At 43.2% G+C, this 20319-nt stretch overlaps 1 protein-coding gene and 1 pseudogene across 5 annotated transcripts in view; both read right to left on the reverse strand.

Moving 5' to 3' along the window:
* ADGRF5 (adhesion G protein-coupled receptor F5) overlaps positions 1 to 12123 on the reverse strand; it is a 75441-nt gene extending 63318 nt beyond the window's left edge. For 4 of the 5 annotated variants that reach the window (XM_005223455.4, XM_005223457.4, XM_005223453.4 and 1 more), the window contains exon 1: positions 11898 to 12049. The gene's annotated coding sequence lies outside the window, so the exon portion shown is untranslated. Of the gene's footprint in view, positions 1 to 11897 lie in introns of all 5 variants that reach the window. The other variant, NM_001193243.1, reaches the window with a different exon arrangement.
* Positions 924 to 1096, reverse strand: LOC112443908 (uncharacterized; annotated as a pseudogene).
* Positions 12124 to 20319: the final 8196 nt, after the last annotated feature.

A 20319-nucleotide genomic window follows, 5' to 3' on the forward strand; every position in this document is an offset into this window, starting at 1 on the left:
TTTCAGAGAGGTTACTAGACTTATTCAGGTTGCCCAGCTAGTAAGTAACAGTAAGAATTGCCCCCATTTTGGCCTGTCTCCGGGGCTTCACTGGTGGCTCAATCGGTAAAGAAACCACCTGCAATGCAGGAGACCTGGCTTCAATCCCAGGATCAGGAAGATCCCTTGGGAAAGGGAACGGCAACCCACTCTAGTATTCTTGCATGGAGAATTCCATGGACAGATGAGCCTGGTGGGGAAAGTGAGCTGCAGTGTGAAGTAATAAGATGACTAGAAAAAGTTGGCCTGGGGGAGTTGGGTGGATTTTGGAGTGACCAGGGTCACTGATCAGACCCTGAAGGATTGGCAATGCTTAAACATGTGATGGGGGAAAGAAAAGAGAATTTCAGGCAAAGGAGAAGACCATAGGTGGAGAGCCTTATCCCTGTTTAAAGGGAACAAAACATCCCAAAGGGTGATGTTTAGCTGTCCCTTGAGCCCTTGGTGGATGTTGCCAAGGGTAGCTTGTCCAACCACTGTGATGAAGGCTCGGCCACCATCCCTGAGAGCACATTGTTCTCCTGAACAGTCACCATCAACAAGGGAAGGCAGAGCTATTTTCTGCTCTGCCTCGGAAAAAAAAATGAATGTAATGGCTTTAGGGCCCCAGTGATTCCCTCTTTCCTGTAATAGACTATAGTGGAAAGAATACCAGCTTTGATGCAAAACAGGCCTGTGTTCTGATTGCAGCTTCACCACTTATTAATTGTGGGTGAGACACTTAACCCCACAGAGGCTCAGTTTCCTGATGTGAGTAATGGGGATCACAGTACTGGCCTTGCAGCATTGTTGTGGAGATTAGAGACTTGTACCCATGAAGCTCGAAAAAGCCTGGTCATGGTTGCATTTGTTAAGGTCTGATTTGTGCCCTCTAAAATTAATATGTTGAATTCCAGCCCCCAGCAGCTCAGAATGTGACCTTATTTGGAGACCAGGTCTTTAACGAGGTCACTGAGTTAAAACGAGGTCATATGGGTGGGGCCCTTATCCAATATGAGCAGTGACCTTATAAGAACAGATACTATATTCGGTCTTAGCCCAAAGGCTGAGAAGTGATGAACAGTGATCTTATAAGAGGAAGAGACCTACACAGAGGGAGAACCACGTGAAGACACAGGAGGAAGACAGCATCTCCAAGCCTCTGAAAAAACCAACTCTGCTGACACCTTGATTTCTGACCTCCAAGCTCCAGAATTGTGAGAAAATAAATTTCTGTTATTTTAGTCACCCAGTCTGCAGGTCTTTATTATGGCACTCTGAGAAAACTAATACAGAATTCAATAAAAATGATACTTCTTTTTATTTTTTATCACCCAAAAAGTGTGAGTCTGACCCTCTCATCTGCTACCCAATATTTATTATTTATACTGTGAATGTTTTTATGAAAATCAAAAAATGGGTTATCTGACTATAGGACAAAACATACACAGTTAAAACTGAAAGACAGATTAGAATTAATCTTTATGCAGAGGTAGAGACTGCCTCTCTTGGTGGGCACAGTGGGGGAAGGAAGGGGTGGGATGAATTGAGACAGTAGCATTGCCGTATATACACGACCATGTGTAGAACAGATAGCTAGTGGGACGTGCTGTGTAACACAGGGAGCTCAGCCTGGTGCTTGTGATGACCTAGAGGGGTGGGATGGGGTCTTGGTAGAGGGGGGCTCAAGAAGAAGGGGATCTATGTCTATATATAGCTGATTCATATCGCTGCATGGCACAAACCAACACAACATTGTAAAGTAATTATCCTGCAACTAAAAACAAATTTAAAGAAAATGATCTGCTAAGGAAAAAAGAAAAAGAATTTGCCTTTCGTTCAAACACTACCCCCAGCCCTCCACACACACACATACACACACACACACACACATCTAATTTTTTTAGATGACATAACTAAGACCTGGCAATGGCTGTGTGTCTCAAAGGCAGCTGGGAGCTGAACTAGTCAGGACTGAAGAGGTTAATTAAGGATTTCAAAAATTCTAGATAATGATATTGACCTATAGTGGACAAGTCATTTGTCATATAATGGTGGAGAATAATTATCAGCAAAGATGATGATGGTGATGGGGATGGCGGTGATGGTGGTGGTTACAGATCACTGATATTAGATCTGTTTCAGGCATAGAGCTATTTCAGTATTCATAGTGCTATTACATCTGTCTCAGGCCTAATGCTGTAAGAGGCATAGAAGCTCTCTTCAAGAATTATGTCATTTAACCCTCTCAATTAATCCTATAATATCACTAAATTATCCTTAATTATTCCATATTCAAATATGGAAATGGAAGGTTAGAAGGATGAGTAACTCACCAAGGTCAATCAGCTGATACGTAGTGGTGGCAAAATTATAAACGTAGCCATCTATTCCTTTGGGAAAATGGTACCATTTGGGTTAGGGATCTTTTTGGGGTTATCAACAAGAATAAATGAAAAGCTTTATCTATGTGAACCCTAGTCCAGCCAACTGAGTTCCAGCCTCACCTTGCTACTGATTCATTCATGATCTGGGGCAAGTCACTTCACCTCTCTGCATCTCAATTTTCTTTTTGGCAAAGCCAAGGAGTTGATGGCCCTTGGCAATTTCAAAATTGAGGTGAAAGACATGGAGTCTGATGGTCCCATTGCTGTTCAAAGAGTCTAAAATTTCTCACAGTTATTTCAAATCCATTGTATCCTCACTGAGGTTTCCAAGGCTAATCATAGCTATCTCTTGCATTTGTCTACTCCACCTCTGATTGACTATGCTAGCTAAGCCTTCACTGCCCCACACAGGCACCACTGCGATGGCTTCCCTTCTTTTCCTCTCTACCCTACCATCTTCATAGATACAAGACTGACCTTCTGCAAGCACTCTTCACACCTGTTACCTCTGTTCAGCTCTCCACTGCTTCCAGAACAAAAGCAATGGTGTTTGCTGATGCTGGAGGCCCTCCATGACCTGGATCTTATTTTTCAGATCTGGCATATTTAATAAGCATCTATCACATTTTCACAACTAAAGCTGGTAACTTTTTCATCATTTAAAATAGTGCAAGACAGATCTTGAGCTAGGAGTAGTTTTGCTTTTAAAATTAAGACTATGGTCTGGGACTTTCCTGGCAGTCCAGTGGTTAAGACTCTGAGCTCCCGAAGCAGGGGGCAGGGGTTCGATAGCTGGCTGAGGAACTAAGATTTCACATGCCACATAGCATGTCCTAAAGATAAATAAATAAATAAAAATAAAACAACAACAAAAAGACTATTTAAAAAAGGGAGGGGGACAGAAAATGCAAGCAGATACTTAAATAAACATTAAAAGAAAAACACTGTGGTCAAACCTTCACAGTTGATGTTTTATTCACTGACTCCACCAGCCCCACAGGCAATAGTGAATAGAGAAGCAGGGACTTTGCCTTCAGATATGAATCTGAATTGAAAGTTTCTTTTTTAGCCTTTCTGAAACTTGGCTTACTCGTTTGCAAAATGGATTGTTGAGAATTAAATAATAAGTAAAATAAATAAATAAAATAGTGAACGAGATTTTCCATTGTCCATTCAAAGGTAAAAACATGAAAATTAATCTTTGAGATGTAAGAATAATTATTTGCTCAAACTATTTTTCACTCTTTGGCAAAACCAAAGTAATCCTGTGATTTACTTGGTTTCTTAATCTCCGTTTTTTCCCTGCCCCTTTGCCTCAACATTGTTGCTGCATATTCAGTTCTACCCACCCTTCAGTGCTCAGGAAAATGACTACATCCTGGTTGGAGATTCTCTGCTTTGTTCAGCTATAAATGGGAGGTCAGGTATATTGAACACAAGAAATCTCGTTAAAAAGTAGAAGAGAAAGAGTGGCAATTCTTCCCATAGGTAAACTTCCTGGTTTTAGATCATGCACAGAAGGTGATGCTATATACATGGCTTTCTTTTTAATAAAAGAAGAATGGCATTGTATGCTAGGACGCTAACAAGGTAAGCCATGCATCTTGGCCTGCGTCTGACTAACTGAACAGGTTATTGTATTCTTTGAAAGAAGCCAAAGATAGATCTTCTTATGTTGTGTTCTATATATACACATATATATATATGCCTGAGTCATGTACTTCTGATCAAAACAGAGACTAGATGAGAGACTAAAAATAAATATGCATATATATTATTCTACTATTAGAGAATAATTCAAAGCAGAGTTCTTCTTAATGCAGATGATGGATGGTAGTAGCAAATTTCAGGACTTTCATTGAAAATTTGACTGACATTATTATTCTTTATGGGCTTCCCAGCTGGTGCTAGTGATAAAAAACATGCCTGCCAATGCATGATACACAAGACACTTGGGTTTAATCCCTGGGTTGGAAAGATACCCTGGAGGAGGGCATGGCAATCCATTCCAGTATTCTTGCCTATAGAATCCCAGGGACATAGGAGCCTGGTAGACTATAGTCCATGGGGTTGCAAAGAGTCAGACATGACTGAAGCAACTTAGCACCCACACATGGGCTTCCCAGGTGGTTCAGTTGGTAAAGAATCCACCTGCAGATGTAGGAGATTCAGGAGACACGAGTGTGATCCCTGGGTCAGGAAGATCCCCTGGAGAAGAAAATGGCTACCCACTCCAATGTTCTTGCCTGGAAAATCCCACAGAGGAGCATGGTGAGTTACAGTCCATGGGGTCACAAAGAGTCAGACACGATTAGTGACTGACCAAAGAGCATATTATTCTTTGCTCAAGACTGCAATAAAGACAGGATGGCATCAATAACCTCCCTCCTGGAGTGCAGAAGTACAGATTAAAAACCCTCAAGGGCTCCTCTAACAGCCCGCCTTCACAAATCTGTGTTTTCAACAGCAAAAGGTGATGACTTGCCTTTGCTGACCTTATCTAATGAGATGAATCTCCCTTGCACATGCAGAACTATAAACTAAATATTTATTTAACACAAACACGAAACACAATACCAATAAAAGAACTGCCTTGAAAATTTTTTTTTTCCAGTTTCATTTTCCTTTGCCTTAAAATAAGGTTCAGGAGAAGCATTGTGTCAGGGTAACTCAGTCCTATCAGATTAGAGAGGAACATTTGTTTGTACACAATGGGGTCAAGTTTTCCAAAACACACACACATGTGTGCGGCGTTGATAACCTTTCATCCTTCTTGTTGTAAATCACTGGAGGGTTTTACAACAGGAGATTGCCATCTCCATGAAACCTCTGAGCAGGAGATTGCCATCTCCACGAAACCAGTAAGTTCCTAACTCTGTTCTTGTCTCAACCATCTTGGTACTTTCATTTACCACGTGGAGGGGTTTTCCTAAACCCTGGCAAGACAATGCCTGAGGTGTTTTTCAGCTGCCACGGAGGGTGGCCCTGGGGTTGGCTGTGAGACTCCAAGGGCTTGGGCATGGGTCCAAGCCTTACAGTTTTGTGGTCTCACTCTTTATGAGGTAAGATCTGAAATAATACTGAGTCTTCCAATAGCAACAATAATGGGCCAATCAGAGCAGTCTCTGATCACTGCAAGAACAGAGGTCCTGGGCCCAAGGGCCCAAGGCAAGCAACGGAGTGATGGAGGCAGAGACTGGAGGCGACACTCCAGACCCTCCAGGGGCCCCAGGGTAGCACTTATTTCTTTACCATGTGGTTTAAATTATTCCAACATTTTAGTAATTGGCAGGACCCTCTTAGATCTTTGTATTCCCTCGCTTCCCACCTCCCAGTTCCTCCATCTCCCTGACATCAGTCATGGGGTCCTTGGCCAATGACTTCACTTCTCTTAAATTTATATTTTCCTCCCTAGGCATTTTGTTAGAATTTAAGAATAGTGGATGACAGGGAACTATATTCAATAATTTGTAATAACTTATAATGGAAAAGAATATATATATATGTATAACTGAATCATTTTGCTGTAAAACAAAAACTAATACAACATTGTAAGTCAACTATACTTCAATAAAAATAATTATTTGCCTATTTTGAAGAAAAGATGTGTGTGCTACTTAAAATGAAAAAAAAATTACAGATTAAAACTTACAGATTAAATATTACATATTAATTAAATATTACAGATTAAAACTCCCTCCCCCCAAATATAGCACACTGGGAAGTCATGGCCATTCCAAGATTTTCTTAACCTGGATAGTCTGACTTTTGTCCTCATCTCATCATGAAAGGGCTTCCCTGGTAGCTCAGACAGTAAAGTGTCTGCCTATAGCGCAGGAGACCCAGGTTTGATCCCTGGGTCAGGAAGATCCCCTGGAGAAGGAAACGGCAACCCACTCCAGTATTCAGGCCTGGAAAATCCCATGGACCAAGGAGCCTGGTGGGCTACAATCCATGGGGTCGCAGAGTCGGACACGACTGAGCGACTTCACTTCACTTCACTTTATCATGAAAAGCATTTTCTAAAGTGTGATATTCTTCACTAATCCTCGTCCTTCCTGGTTTCTTGTTGGTTTCTGACAACACTTAGCTGCTCCTCCTTCATGCCTTCCCCTTTTTCTCCTTCACTTCACTTTGGGGTCTCTCTTCACTTCAGCCTTTTCTCCTTTCCCTCCTCCTATGATTCTGTCCTCCTCATCCTACACCGTCTGAGTGTAGGCTTGCAAACCTCCCCTGGGTCCTTGGCTGATCTCTTTTGACACTCTTAGGGAGCTCGTCCATGTCTATAGCTTTAACTATCCACTTGTATGAGAATCCCCCAAACTTTATTTCCACCTTAGTCACTTTTCTAACATCGTCCCAAATGCACTATTTCCACCTGGGTCTAAATTCAGCTCATCCGGAACTAATGCGTCTCTTCTCTCCTAACCCATCTCTTCCCAGATTGACAAACTGCTGGCTTCTTTCTCCAGGTTCCCAGGCTCACAACCCCGCAGGTATTCTGGGTCACAAGCCTTGCAGGCAGGAATGAGAGGAGCAATTCAGCCATTCACTCAGTCTTGTGAATACCTCCAGCGCCCGCATTTTCTTTCCCTCGGCTGCCATATTGGTGTGGATGGTATCATCTCCTCAGAACCATGATCACCAGAATGACTGCAGCAACCTTCCTCTTTCCCTCCCTGTCCAATATCCAATACCATCTGCCAATTCATTTGCCTAGAACACTATTTGTCATATATTGCTACTATGCCACAGTCAGATACCCTAAACATTCTCAAATGCTCAGAGGAAATCTGGGCTAATTCACCTGGCAAGCATGGTTACCACAACTGAATGTAAACCCAGATCCAACACAATTTTCTTCTGTAACACTTGGAGACAGAACTGGCTGGCTGACCTACTCACAAGCATTTATTGTACCTTCTTTTGCAAAATGTGTCATAAATATTAACACTAAGTATTGGTTGAAGTGATTGCTACCTCTTAACTTATTCTCACACTATTCTTGGCAACCTGAAATGCCCCATTTCTCCCTTCTGAGATTTACTCATTACTTCAGGTCTTTTGTACTCCCTTAGTAGCAACAAGAATTGCTATCATTTATCAAGCTTTAGCTATATGCCGGGCTTCCCTCAGTCAGAAAAGAATCTGCCTGCAATGCAGGAGACCTGGGTTCAATTCCTGGATCAGGAAGATCCCTTGGAGAAGGAAATGGCAATCCACTCCAGTATTCTTGCCTGGAGAATCCCATGGACAGAGAGGAGCCTGGCGGGCTACAGTCCATGGGGTCCCAAGAGTCGGACACGACTTAGCGACTAAACCACCACCACCAGCTATATGCCGGTCATTAGACTGAGCGGTGTACCTGATGTGCTAGGCTCATTTTAATCCTTAAACCCTATATTGTTAGAACTATCAGTTATCTCCATTTTACCAACTAAGAAACTGAAACTTGGGTAAATTAAATCATACACCCCAAGTCACACAATAATAACCAATTCTGTTGCTAAATCTGAACTCTTACCCTTTGTGTGGAATAGACTGCATCTCCCTCCCTGGCTACTTCTCTGGCCGTGCTGCTGCTGCTGCCAAGTCACTTTAGTCATGTCCGACTCTGTGCGCCCCCATGGACTGCAGCCTACCAGGCTTCTCCGTCCATGGGATTCTCCAGGCAAGAACACTGGAGTGGGTTGCCATTTCCTTCTCCAATACTTCTCTGGCCGTAGCATGAATATTTTTCTGTAGCTCTATTGCGGTTTTTGTAGCACAGCATAGTTATTAGGCATATGGACTGGTCAGACTGCCTACTTGCCAGCTTTCTGTGTCTCGGGCAACTTAGTTAAAATTGTGTGTCCTTTTGTCTATAAATTAGGTATTATAATAGAAACTGAGACATGGGATTATTGAAATAACTACATGACTTAACCACCTTTGTAAAGTACTGAACACAGTGCCTAGCACAAAATAAGTACTCAGTAAACATTACCTGTTATTATTAAAATCCCCAGGGCCAGTGTTTTGCTTTCTGTTAAGAGTGGAGAGGGCAATGGCACCCCACTCCAGTACTCCTGCCTGGAAAATCCCATGGATGGAGGAGCCTGGTGGGCTGCAGTCCATGGGGTCGCTAAGAGTCGGACACAACTGAGCGACTTCATTTTCACTTTTCACTTTCCACTTTCATGCATTGGAGAAGGAAATGGCAACCCACTCCAGTGTTCTTGCCTGGAGAATCCCAAGGACGGGGGAGCCTGGTGGGCTGCCGTCTGTGGGGTCACACAGAGTCGGACACGACTGAAGTGACTTAGCAGCAGCAGGAGTATTAACTGATTAAAGGAAAGGATTCTCTGTCTTTGTAATTCCACAGCTCTTTGCACATCTATCAGTATAGATGCTTCTACTAAGTTGTGACTTTAAAGGTTTCACTTTTGTGATTATCTTTTAGGAAACGGGCAAGACTCCAATTATTTTAACCATCATCACCACAATCAGGCAATGTGAGTTGAAATGCTGAGTTGTGTGAATTCATAGCATCCCCATAGTGAACACAGATACTTAACTCAACAAGCCTTCCTAAAGCACCTACTCTGGGTTGAAACTCCTGGCGAAACTGAGCCTGAGAGGGATCCCACTTAGAGACAAAGATTACAGCAATGAGCGATACTAATTTGGACTCTATGAGGAATGTTGGCAGGGAAGTTTTCTAGGGGCATATTTTCTGATTTAAAAAAAAAAAAAACTCTGAAAAACAACAACAACAAAAACCCAACTCTGATTTATTTTCTACCCATCTATATAGATCAGTCCAGAAAGTGGCAGATCAGGCAAAAGATAACTAGTATTTCTTTTTCTGGGAATTGAGACACATGTTAAAGTGACATTGAATAAAAGGATGACCCCCTCCCACCATAGTCATTTGGCAGCAGAAGAACACATCCTGTTTACCTAGAACATTTCATCAGATTCTGTAAACTCTGCAAGTAACAGGGAGCCAGTGACTCTGCATGGAAGCCAGTGGGGTTGTTTCAGTTGAAACTCGAAAGGTAGGGCCATGTCTGGGGAGCTGGAGTTGCCTCCTCATTCTCACCTGCAGATGTGTGTGGGGGGCGGGGGCGGTGGGGGGTGGCGTTCCACTCATAAACAGCCACAGCCAGGATCCTAAAACAGGATGCTCACCCCTGCTGGCGCTTCTGGCCCCAGCTTCTGGGCGACCTGAAGCAGTATTACTTCTGCTTCACTATTTAGACTTTGTCTCTTACGGTTTGGACTCAGTGGTTCTCAACCTTCACTGCATAAAAGAATCACTTTGGAGATTTACAAACAAAACCAACCAAGCAAAACAGCATGAGATTTCCCTAGAGATTCTCACTCAGTTGTTCCAGGGAAGTGTCTGGGCACCGTTTTCTTTTGCTAAGTTGCTGAGGATGATGCCAATAAACGGCAGGTGTTAGAATGTGCTCAGATCTGGACCAGGCAATAGCTGAATCTACCTACAGACTTCCAGCACAACTGGGAACCCGTGCTGCTCCAAAACTGATAGAATCCAGCAATCGCATTCATTCTCTACTCTATATGATTTTCACCCTCATGATGTTATCAACCTCTTGGTTGGAAAGGCAGAGATCTGCGCTTCTTCTCATTCCAGTGCCCCTGGAATTCTGAGCTCCTCAGTTTCATATTTCATAAAATGGGAACAAGCTACCTGCTTTACCTGTGATGAGTGAGTTGAAAGAGAAGGAGGTCTCTGTCAGGGGCTAGCACTGTGCAGTAGGGTGAAATGATTCATCAAAATACCCAGAGAAAGAATCAACGTGGGCAAATTTAACAAGATGGTCAAGAAAGCACCAGAGAATGTCCAAAATCAGAGCCAACTGGCCCTCTAGTTTGGAGTAGAGAAATCTTGGGAAGGGCAAGAAAATGCCTAATAGCAGTTGAAAAGTACTTTGTGATTATTCTTAGACTTGGCATTGCTCATGTAACTTCATTGCAGATCCTCTCCCCATGACCCATACTCATTTGTTCATAGTATTTTATTTCTTATTCACTTGTCTCATAATAATGAATAGAAGGAAAAAACTTAAAGGCCATCTTTTTACAGAAAGCTAAAAGAAATAGAAAGTGAACCCACATTTTAAATACATCTATTATTCATTAAGAAAGGAAATCTCTCCCATTGTCCCCCCATTTCCCTAGAGCCAACTACTTAATCTAGCTGGCTAGCTGTCATTTATATATCTATAAATCCATCCATCTATTCAGTTACTCTTCTTTTATTTTCCAGAACAGAATACCTTTGATGGACTTCAAGAGAGAAGCCCAAACTACTAGTTGAAAATTCTAGAATTTAATCCATGGGAGGTTGTTACAAATACTATGCATTGTCCAAGCCAAAACCAACACATAAATAACAATGGTAAAAATGAAAAAAAAAAAAAACTATTTCAAGCTTTTCTAAATATTAAAACAACTGCTCACATTCCCCATGTATTATTTTTTTCTTTACAGTGAGGGGAAGGTATTGTTAAAGACCAATACATGGATCTGACAATGAGAATGTCTTGTACTCCTAAGTGCCCTGGCTTGCCCTAAGAGCTGGGAAGACAGAAAAATCAGTCACTTACCACCATCTAACCACCATCTAACTGGTAAGATAGATGGCAAACAATTGAGTGGATAACATTGGGGAGGGAAGGAAGCTAATACATATGGGGCATGTGGGGTTTGAAAAATTGTGAGACATATTCTGTTATAGTAAGAATATAACCATGCATTACATGCATCATTCAAAAATGAAAGTCCAGAAACATTAGCTCTTTATGAAGGGAAAAACTGAGCCACGGTGAAGTGGTATGACCCCGCTTTCTGCAAAGTATTAGAAAACACAGTTGAAGCAAACCACACACCACAGGGCAACTCCTCCTTTCTAGAACACTTGAGGCAAGCCTGCCTGCTCTTGATCCCAGTGCTTTATCTGACCTCCTTCCCAGAGCTGACTCGCAAACCCCATTCCATTCAGTAGCTGGGTAAGGAAGGGGGTAGCTTACATTTTACGTTTCCGGACTGCCTAGGACCCGAGAATACCTGCACACTTCCTGCTACATGCAGGGTAGCCTCCCCGGCTGCCTGGCGTGGAAATCCACAGCAAGCAATTCACGAACCTTCTGGTCTCTATGGTATTTTCTGGCTCAGGGATGGGGAAACTCATTAAAAAGATAGAAAACGGAAAGCTCTTTATATTATAGAGGAAATCCTAAAAGCACCCCAGCTCACTGCTGGACACTCCATCTTCCTAAACACAATCTCATCGACTTGACCAACAGCCGCACGCCCGATGTCCTGGCCAGCCGTGCTTTGTGCTTGCAACATGCAAGTCACAGCTACAGAAAAGAGGATTGTAACTGAAAAGTGCCATAATAGGAGCCTCAGAGTGACCTAGGTGCCCCTGAGTTCTTACTACCAAAAGAGACAAACGCCAGTAGGAGAAATGCCTGTTACCTGCCCAGCACCGTCGTTCCCAGGCCGGCTCTGGCTCCGATCAGACGTCTAACAAAGTTCCAGCTCTCTGCTATGAGGCCACTTGCCCCGCAGCCTCATGCTCGACGAAGGGCGAGCCAAGCTGGGCTCATGAGGAGGGCTCAGGCAGGACTGGGAGCTCCGAGCCAAGCTCAGCCTCCTCTCGGACCGGTGCCTCCCTGCCGTGGTCCTCCCAGCCTCACACAGCCATCCCCAACGGCTCGCCGCTGTTTGAAAACAAGAAGTGATTTCCTGGTCCTCTTCCCCAGATGGTGTGTGCTATTTCCCTCACGCCCATGGGAAGTCCTTCAGATCCTTCTTATCTGGAAACCTATTCACTGAGTAGCCAGACTTGTTTGGCCAAAGCCCCTAATCCTCGCTTTCCTTTCTTTAGAGAAAAAACTTCAGAAAACGAAACCAAAGAGAGTCCGCAAATGGGGTTGAGCTTATGGCCAGTGTAGGATGCCTGGTTTAAACCTTTGAAAGATGCCCACTAAATGAGACTGTGTTTTCAGAGTGGAAAGAAAATTAAAATGATCAATGAGCGTCATTTCTAGCAGCACCAAGAAATCAGAGATTTTAGAAGTCCTGGACATGGAAAAACCTAGTGAAATCATTTGGTGCTAGCCCTGGGTTTTTGGGAGGGCTGCCCTTCAAATTCACCACATTCAGAGGTATGTAGTTCTTCCAGATTTTCCAGGGAAAGTCTGAAATATTTGTGAATATTTGTGCATCAAATTACAAATTCTGTAACATTTAACCTATTGTCTCAGTTAACACTAATGTTTAAAGATAAGGAGATACATGGAAAAAGGCAGGCTGCGGTTGATTTGTTGGGTTTAAAGATGAATGAGATGAAGCAATTATACTGCAGTAAAAAAAAAAGATGAATTAGAATTAGAGTTCTTGAGATGAAAGTGACCTATCCGTCCTCATTTTACAAGCAAGGAAACCAAGATCCAGGGAGAAACAGTGACTTTCCCAAGGTCAGAACACAGATGGGAAGTGACAAATGGTCACCTCATTGTTCTTAAACATCTCTCTGTGTGGAATACTCTTCAACTTCCTACTCTGAAGCCCTTCCCACAGAAAGCCTGATGAATGGGCCCTCGCCTAGGGCCCAGGAATCTGCATTGTAAGTGCCCCAGTAAAAAGGGCATCCCCAGACTGCACTGAGAGATACCCTCCTAATGTCAGGACAGTGCAAGGACACCAGAGTCAGACTGCAGGGATTCAAACCATAGGGCCACTGATTCCTATTTATGTGGCCTTGGAGATGTTATGAGACCTCACTGACACTCAGTTTTATTATGTGTGAAAGTGGAATAATAATACTGCTGAGGCTGTGAAGGCTCTGATAAAAGCCTGGCATGGAGGATGAACTCCAGAACTGGAGACCTGGGCTCGAATCCTCCAAGCTCTTGGATCTTCCCTCTCCCACATCGTCTCCCTTCCTCCTGGCCAGCCTTCCCTTCCAGCCAGAGCTCCCATCCTGTAGGCATGTCAGTAACTACTTGTCATATTCAGGCTGGGGACAAGGGTGAAGTGTTTGGCGAAATGAGGATGAACCTTCAAAATATTGGATTGGCAAACATTTTGTTCGAGTTTTTCTGCAACCTCTTATGGAAGAACCCAAATGAATTTTTGGCCAAGTCAACATTATTATTCCACTTCTTGGTACTGATTCTCAGTTGTATTCTCCAGCCCATTCCACACCAGCATGGGAGATGGTGGTGGCTGCCCCCAACAGCTGACCCTCACCTCTTCTCTGCTGCCAGCCTGGGCCTGGTTATGCGCTCAGGGGTGCACTGTGATAGGTTTAAAGTGCAGTGACATCATTCTCCTTGCTAGACCCTGGGATATGCTTAGACATATGGCCAGATGTGGATGTATGTCACCTCTGGATTTACTATCAATGGCAAAATGTGTGTGCATGCTCATGTCCGAGTCTTTTGTGACCCCATGGACTGTAGCCCTCCAGGCTCCTCTACCCACGGAATTTCCCAGGCAAGAATATTAGAGTAGGTTTCCATTTTCTCCTCCAGGGGATCTTCCCAACCCAGGGATCATTGACAGGCGGATTCTTTACCCTTGAGCCACCTGGCACAATAAAGGGCCTTATTATTTAATCCAGTACTAACTGCCCTACCTGTAATAAAGTGGTGAATCATTATGAAAAATAAATCTTTTCTTTCTATAGAAAACACTCATGACACAGTAAGTCAAATATACTTCAATTAAAAAATAATTCTATAAAAATAAATAAAATACTACCCTTGGCCAGTAAATAAATAGTAAGACACATAGATACAGAATCAAAAAAGCTTAAATCATATTTTAGAATATAGTCAATCCTTGGACAATGTGTATGGGTCTACTTGCATGCTGATTTTTTTTTTTTCACTTAAATGCATACAACTGTGTGACATGACCCACAGTTGCTTGGATGACTCCTTGTATCTGAAACCAGGATACAGAGTAACAATTGTAAAGCTAGGTGCAGATTTTCAGCTATGCAGAAGTGATTATCCTTAAACCTGTGTTGTTCAAGGGTCTACTGTATTCTAAATTTCTTGTGCTAAATATTTGCAGTACTGACTTTTCCTATACAAAATGGACAAAGATATTCCAGATTCATTTTTACACTAAACACCTATAATATTAAATATAGGTCGTAGAAAACACCTGGGTCTTGAAAACCCAGAGTAACCTGGGGTGAATCGTGTGGACACCAGATCTGCCCACTCATAGTTCCTCAGAAACTTACTTGGTTATTTCATCTTTCCGGGCCTCGGTTTTCTCATCTGCAAAATCAGAGTAATAATAAGAACTACCTCAGGGTTGTAGGGAAGATTGCATGAGTTCCACACCTGTAAAAATGCTTATGAAAGTGCCTGGCACTTAGTAAGCATGTGTTAAGTGTTGGCTATTGTTATTGTTATTATAGCATCACCAATTCCATGGACATGAATTTGAGCAAATTCTGGAAGATAGTGGAGGACAGAGGAGCCTCCAGTCCATGGGGTCACAAGTAGTCGAACATGACTTAGTGACGGAACAATAAAAATGTTATTTCTGCAGGAAAGAGATTTTTGTTGTAATAACATGGAGGGATTTGGTACTGCCTTTGCCTTTTGCTTTCTGCTGGCTTTGCCTCTGGTTCCACAAAGACTGGCACTTTGAAAATGCCTTCAAAATATATCTTCTTGTCTCTGTCATGAGATTTGGTTCCTTTGGGGGTAGCTTGAAAAGTTGGCTTAAAGCTCAACATTCAGAAAACGAAGATCATGGCATCTGGTCCCATCACTTCATGGGAAATAGATGGGGAAACAGTGGAAATAGTGTCAGACTTTATTTTTGGGGGCTCCAAAATCACTGCAGATGTTGACTGTAGCCATGAAGTTAAAAGACGCTTACTCCTTGGAAGGAAAGTTATGACCAACCTAGATAGCATATTCAAAAGCAGAGACATTACTTTGCCAACAAAGGTCCATCTAGTCTAGGCTATGGTTTTTCCAGTGGTCATGTATGGATGTGAGAGTTGGACTGTGAAGAAGGCTGAGTGCCGAAGAATTGATGCTTTTGAACTGTGGTGTTGGAGAAGACTCTTGAGAGTCCCTTGGACTGCAAGGAGATCCAACCAGTCCATTCTGAAAGAGATCAGCCCTGGGATTTCTTTGGAAGGAATGATGCTAAAGCTGAAAATCCAGTACTTTGTCCACCTCATGGGAAGAGTTGACTCATTGGAAAAGCCTCTGATGCTGGGGGCAGGAGGAGAAGGGGACGACAGAGGATGAGATGGCTGGATGGCATCACTGACTCTATGGACGTGAGTCTGAGTGAACTCCGGGAGTTGGTGATGGACAGGGAGGCCTGGCGTGCTGCGATTCATGGGATCGCAAAGAGTCGGACACGACTGAGTGACTGAACTGACTGAACTGAACTGAGTGGATTAGTGTAAGTGTAGATGAATGACACCAGCTGTGCTGGAAGGAATGAAGAAAACATAGGAGGAAAACCAGTTGTATAGCATAGGGAGCTCAGCTCAGTGCTCTGTGATGACCTAGATGGATGGAATTGGGGGTGGTGGTGAAAGGGAGGTTCAAGAAAAAGGGGATGTATGTATACATATAGCTGATACACTTCCTTGTTCAGCAGAAACTAACACAACATTGTAAAGCAATTATACTCCAAAAAAAGAGGAGGGGCGGTCACTAAAAGAATGTTGCAGGCTCAGAGCTTTGGAAAGCAATTGCAAGAGAGGATTGAATGTCTGATAGCGGAGTTTACCCAGTCCGGGAGAGGAAAGCTCAAAGACCTTCAGAAAAGAGGGTCATTCATAGAGATGTGGATGAACCTTGAGTCTGTCATACAGAATGAAGTAAATCAGAAAGAGAGAAATACTTTATATTAACACATGTATGTGGAATCTAAAAAAAAAATGATAAAGCTTATTTGCAGGGCAGGAATAGAGACACAGAGTAATGGACATGTGGACGCAGGGTGGGAAAGGGAGAGTGTGATAAACTGGGAGATTGGGAATGACGTGTATACATCGCTGCCTACTCACTTCAATTGGGTCGGACTCTGTGCGACTGTATAGGCTTCAGCCCTCCAGGCTGCTCTGTCCATGGGGATTCTCCAGGCAACAATACTGGAGTGGGGTGCCATGCCCTCCTCCAGGGATCGAACCCAGGTCTCCTGCATTGCAGGAGGATTCTTTACCTACTGAGCTATCAGGGAAGCCCCATGTATACAAGTGTAAAACAGATAGCTAGTGGGAAGCTGCTGTACAACACAGGGAGCTCAACTCAGAGCTCCCTAGAGGGGTGATGGGGAGGGGGGGAGGTGGGAGGGAGGTCCAAGAGGGAGGGGATATATGTACATGTATAACTGATCTTCTTTGTTGTACAGCAGACACTAACACAACAAGTAAAGCAACTGTCTTCAATAAAGTAAGAGTAACAATGCGGGGGACCTTGACTTGGATACGTCTTGCCTTAAAAAACACCCTGCTGTCTGAGTCAGATCCTGGGTTCACACTTTGGAAATGCTGTCTTTTTCCTGTTTGCCTTGGGTTGTGGGGCGCCGTCGACTCCGACATCAGACTGGGCGTCGTCAAGGTGGCTGTCCATTTGCCTCCCTGAGGAGCAATTCCTCTCTCACCCACCGTCCTGTTTGTTGCTAGGAACACTCCGTGCTTGTGGCACTCTCTTCACAATGAAAACAAAGACCAATAAAAAATGGAACCACCATATGGTCTCGGCTGCAACCCAGAGGCCAGTGCTGATGGGAAGACTTTGCCCTGTCACAGCTACAGCTGCTGTTCGCTGGGAAAGAGCCCTTGTCTGAGTTCTAAGATGTTGGAGTTGGTGGCAAGTTGAAACCAGACTTTTGCCTGATTGCGATGGTGCAGCTTGAGTAACTAATTCAACTAGTCATGTTATCGACATTTGTGTTAGTATGAGGCATCACTTATGACTTGAGGGGTTAGCCTCATTGGAGATAGAGTTATTTGCTCAGGCAGAAATGTAAGCACCGAGTAAATGTGTCTTTCCTGGAACATTCCAGGCTGTGTCATGCTTTTGCCCTTCCCCCTTCTTCATCTGGCTAACTTTTAATCTTCAATTAAGTAGCAGATGTTATTTCTTCCAAAGACTTTCCCACCCTTCCCAGGCTGAGTCAAGTATTTTTTCTCCCTGACCTCAAATGAGGAGGTATGTGTGTTTCTGCAGGTACCACACTACACTCAAATGATCATTTTAATGAATTGACTGTAAGTGCTTTGAGGGCTGGACCTTGTCTTATGTATTGTATACCCAGATCCTTGTTCAGTGTTGGCACGTCCTAGGTGATCCAGAAAAGCAAACAAAAGGACTACCCCATGATCCAGCAATGCGACTCCTGGATATACATCCAAAGAAAACCATAATTTGAAAAGATACATGCACCCCACTGTTCTTAGCAGCACTATTTACAAGTAGCCAAGACAGGGAAGCAATCTAAATGTCCATCAACAGATGAATGGATAAAGAAGATATAGTACATATATGTAGTAGAATACAACTCAGCCATAAAAAAACAATGAAATAATGCCACCTGCAGCAACTTGGATGGACCTATAGATTATCATAGTAAGTGAAGTAAGCCAGGTAATAGCAAATACATGATATCACTCATGCGTGGAATCTAATTTTAAGAATGATATAAATTAACTTATTTACAGAACAGAAACAAACTCTCTTATTTCGAAAACCAAAAATTTCGTTGCCAAAGGGGAAATGTGGGGGGAGGGATAAATTAGGAGTCATTAATATACACACACTGCTATATATAAAATAGATAACCAGCAAGCACTTACTGTATAGCACAGGGACCCCTACTCAATAGTCTATTATAACCTATTTGAGAAAAGAGTCTGAAAAAGAATGACTATGTATATGCATGTGTGTGCTCAATCTCTCAGTTGTGTCTGACTCTTTGTGACCCTTTGGACTGTAGCCCACCAGACTGCTCAGTCCATGGGATTCTCCAGGCAAGAATACTGGAGTGGGTTGCCATGTCCTTCCTCTAGGGGATCTTCCTGATCCAGGGATTGAACCCGCATCTCCTGTGTCTCCTGCATCGCAGGTGAATTCTTTACCTGCTGAGCCATCAGGGAAGCCCCGAATATGTGTATCAGTTCAGTTCAGTTCAGTTCAATTCAGTGGCTCAGTTGTGTCTGGCTCTTTGTGACCCCATGAATCGCAGCACACCAGGCCTCCCTGTCCATCACCAACTCCTGGAGTTCACCCAAACTCATGTCCATCGAGTCAGTGATGCCATCCAGCCATCTCATCCTCTGTCGTCCCCTTCTCCTCCTGCCCCCAATCCCTCCCAGCATCAGAGTCTTTTCCAGTGAGTCAACTCTTCCCATGAGGTGGCCAAAGTATTGGAGTTTTAGCTTCAGCACCAGTCCTTCCAATGAACACCCAGGACTGTGATCTCCTTTGGAATGGACTGGTTGGATCTCCTTGCAGCCCAAGGGACTCTCAAGAGTCTTCTCCAACACCATAGTTCAAAAGCATCAATTCTTCGGTGCTCAGCTTTCTTCACAGTCCAACTCTCACACCTGTACATGACCACTGGAAAAACCATAGCTTTGACTAGATGGACCTTTGTTGGCAAAGTAATGTCTCTGCTTTTGAATATGCTATCTAGGTTGGTCATAACTTTCCTTCCAAGGAGTAAGCATCTTTTAATTTCATGGCTGCAGTCATCATCTGCAGTGATTTTGGAGCCCAGAAAAATAAAGGCTGACACTGTTTCCTCTGTTTTCCCATCTATTTCCCATGAAGTGATGGGACCAGATGCCATGATCTTCGTTTTCTGAATGTTGAGCTTTAAGCCATCTTTTTCACTCTCCTCTTTCACTTTCATCAAGAGGCTCTTTAGTTCCTCTTCACTTTGTGCCATAAGGGTGGTGTCATCTGCATATCTGAGGTTATTGATATTTCTCCCGGCAATCTTGATTCCAGTTTGTGTTTCTTCCAGTCCAGCGTTTCTCATAATGTACTCTGCATAGAAGTTAAATAAGCATGGTGACAATATATAGCCTTGATGTACTCCTTTTCCTATTTGGAACCAGTCTGTTGTTACATGTCCAGTTCTAACTGTTGCTTCCTGACCTGCATATAGGTTTCTCAAGAGGCAGGTCAGGTGGTCTGGTATTCCCATCTCCTTCAGAATTTTCCACAGTTTATTGTGATCCACACAGTCAAAGGCTTTGGCATAGTCAATAAAGCAGAAATAGATGTTTTCTGGAACTCTCTTGCTTTTTCCATGATCCAGCGGATGTTGGCAATTTGATCTCCGGTTCCTCTGCCTTTTCTAAAACCAGCTTGAACATTTGGAAGTTCACGGTTCACATGCTGCTGAAGCCTGGCTTGGAGAATTTTGAGCATTACTTTACTAGCGCGTGAGATGAGTGCAATTGTGCGGTAGTTTGAGCATTCTTTGACATTGCCTTTATTTGGGATTGGAATGAAAACTGACCTTTTCCAGTCCTGTGGCCACTACTAAGCTTTCCAAATTTGCTGGCATATTGAGTGTAGTACTTTCACAGCATCATCTTTCAGGATTTGAAAGAGCTCAACTGGAATTCCATCACCTCCACCAGCTTTGTTCGTAGTGATGCTTTCTAAGGCCCACTTGACTTCACATTCCAGGATGTCTGGTTCTAGGTCAGTGATCATGCCATCATGATTATCTGGGTCGTGAAGATCTTTTCTGTATAGTTCTTCTGTGTATTCTTGCCACCTCGTCTTAATATCTTCTGCTTCTGTTAGGTCCATACCATTTCTGTCCTTTATCAAGCCCATCTTTGCCTGAAATGTTCCCTTGGTATCTCTAATTTTCTTGAAGA

Source organism: Bos taurus, chromosome 23, assembly GCF_002263795.3.
Source record: "Bos taurus isolate L1 Dominette 01449 registration number 42190680 breed Hereford chromosome 23, ARS-UCD2.0, whole genome shotgun sequence".
Taxonomy (NCBI): domain Eukaryota; kingdom Metazoa; phylum Chordata; class Mammalia; order Artiodactyla; family Bovidae; genus Bos; species Bos taurus.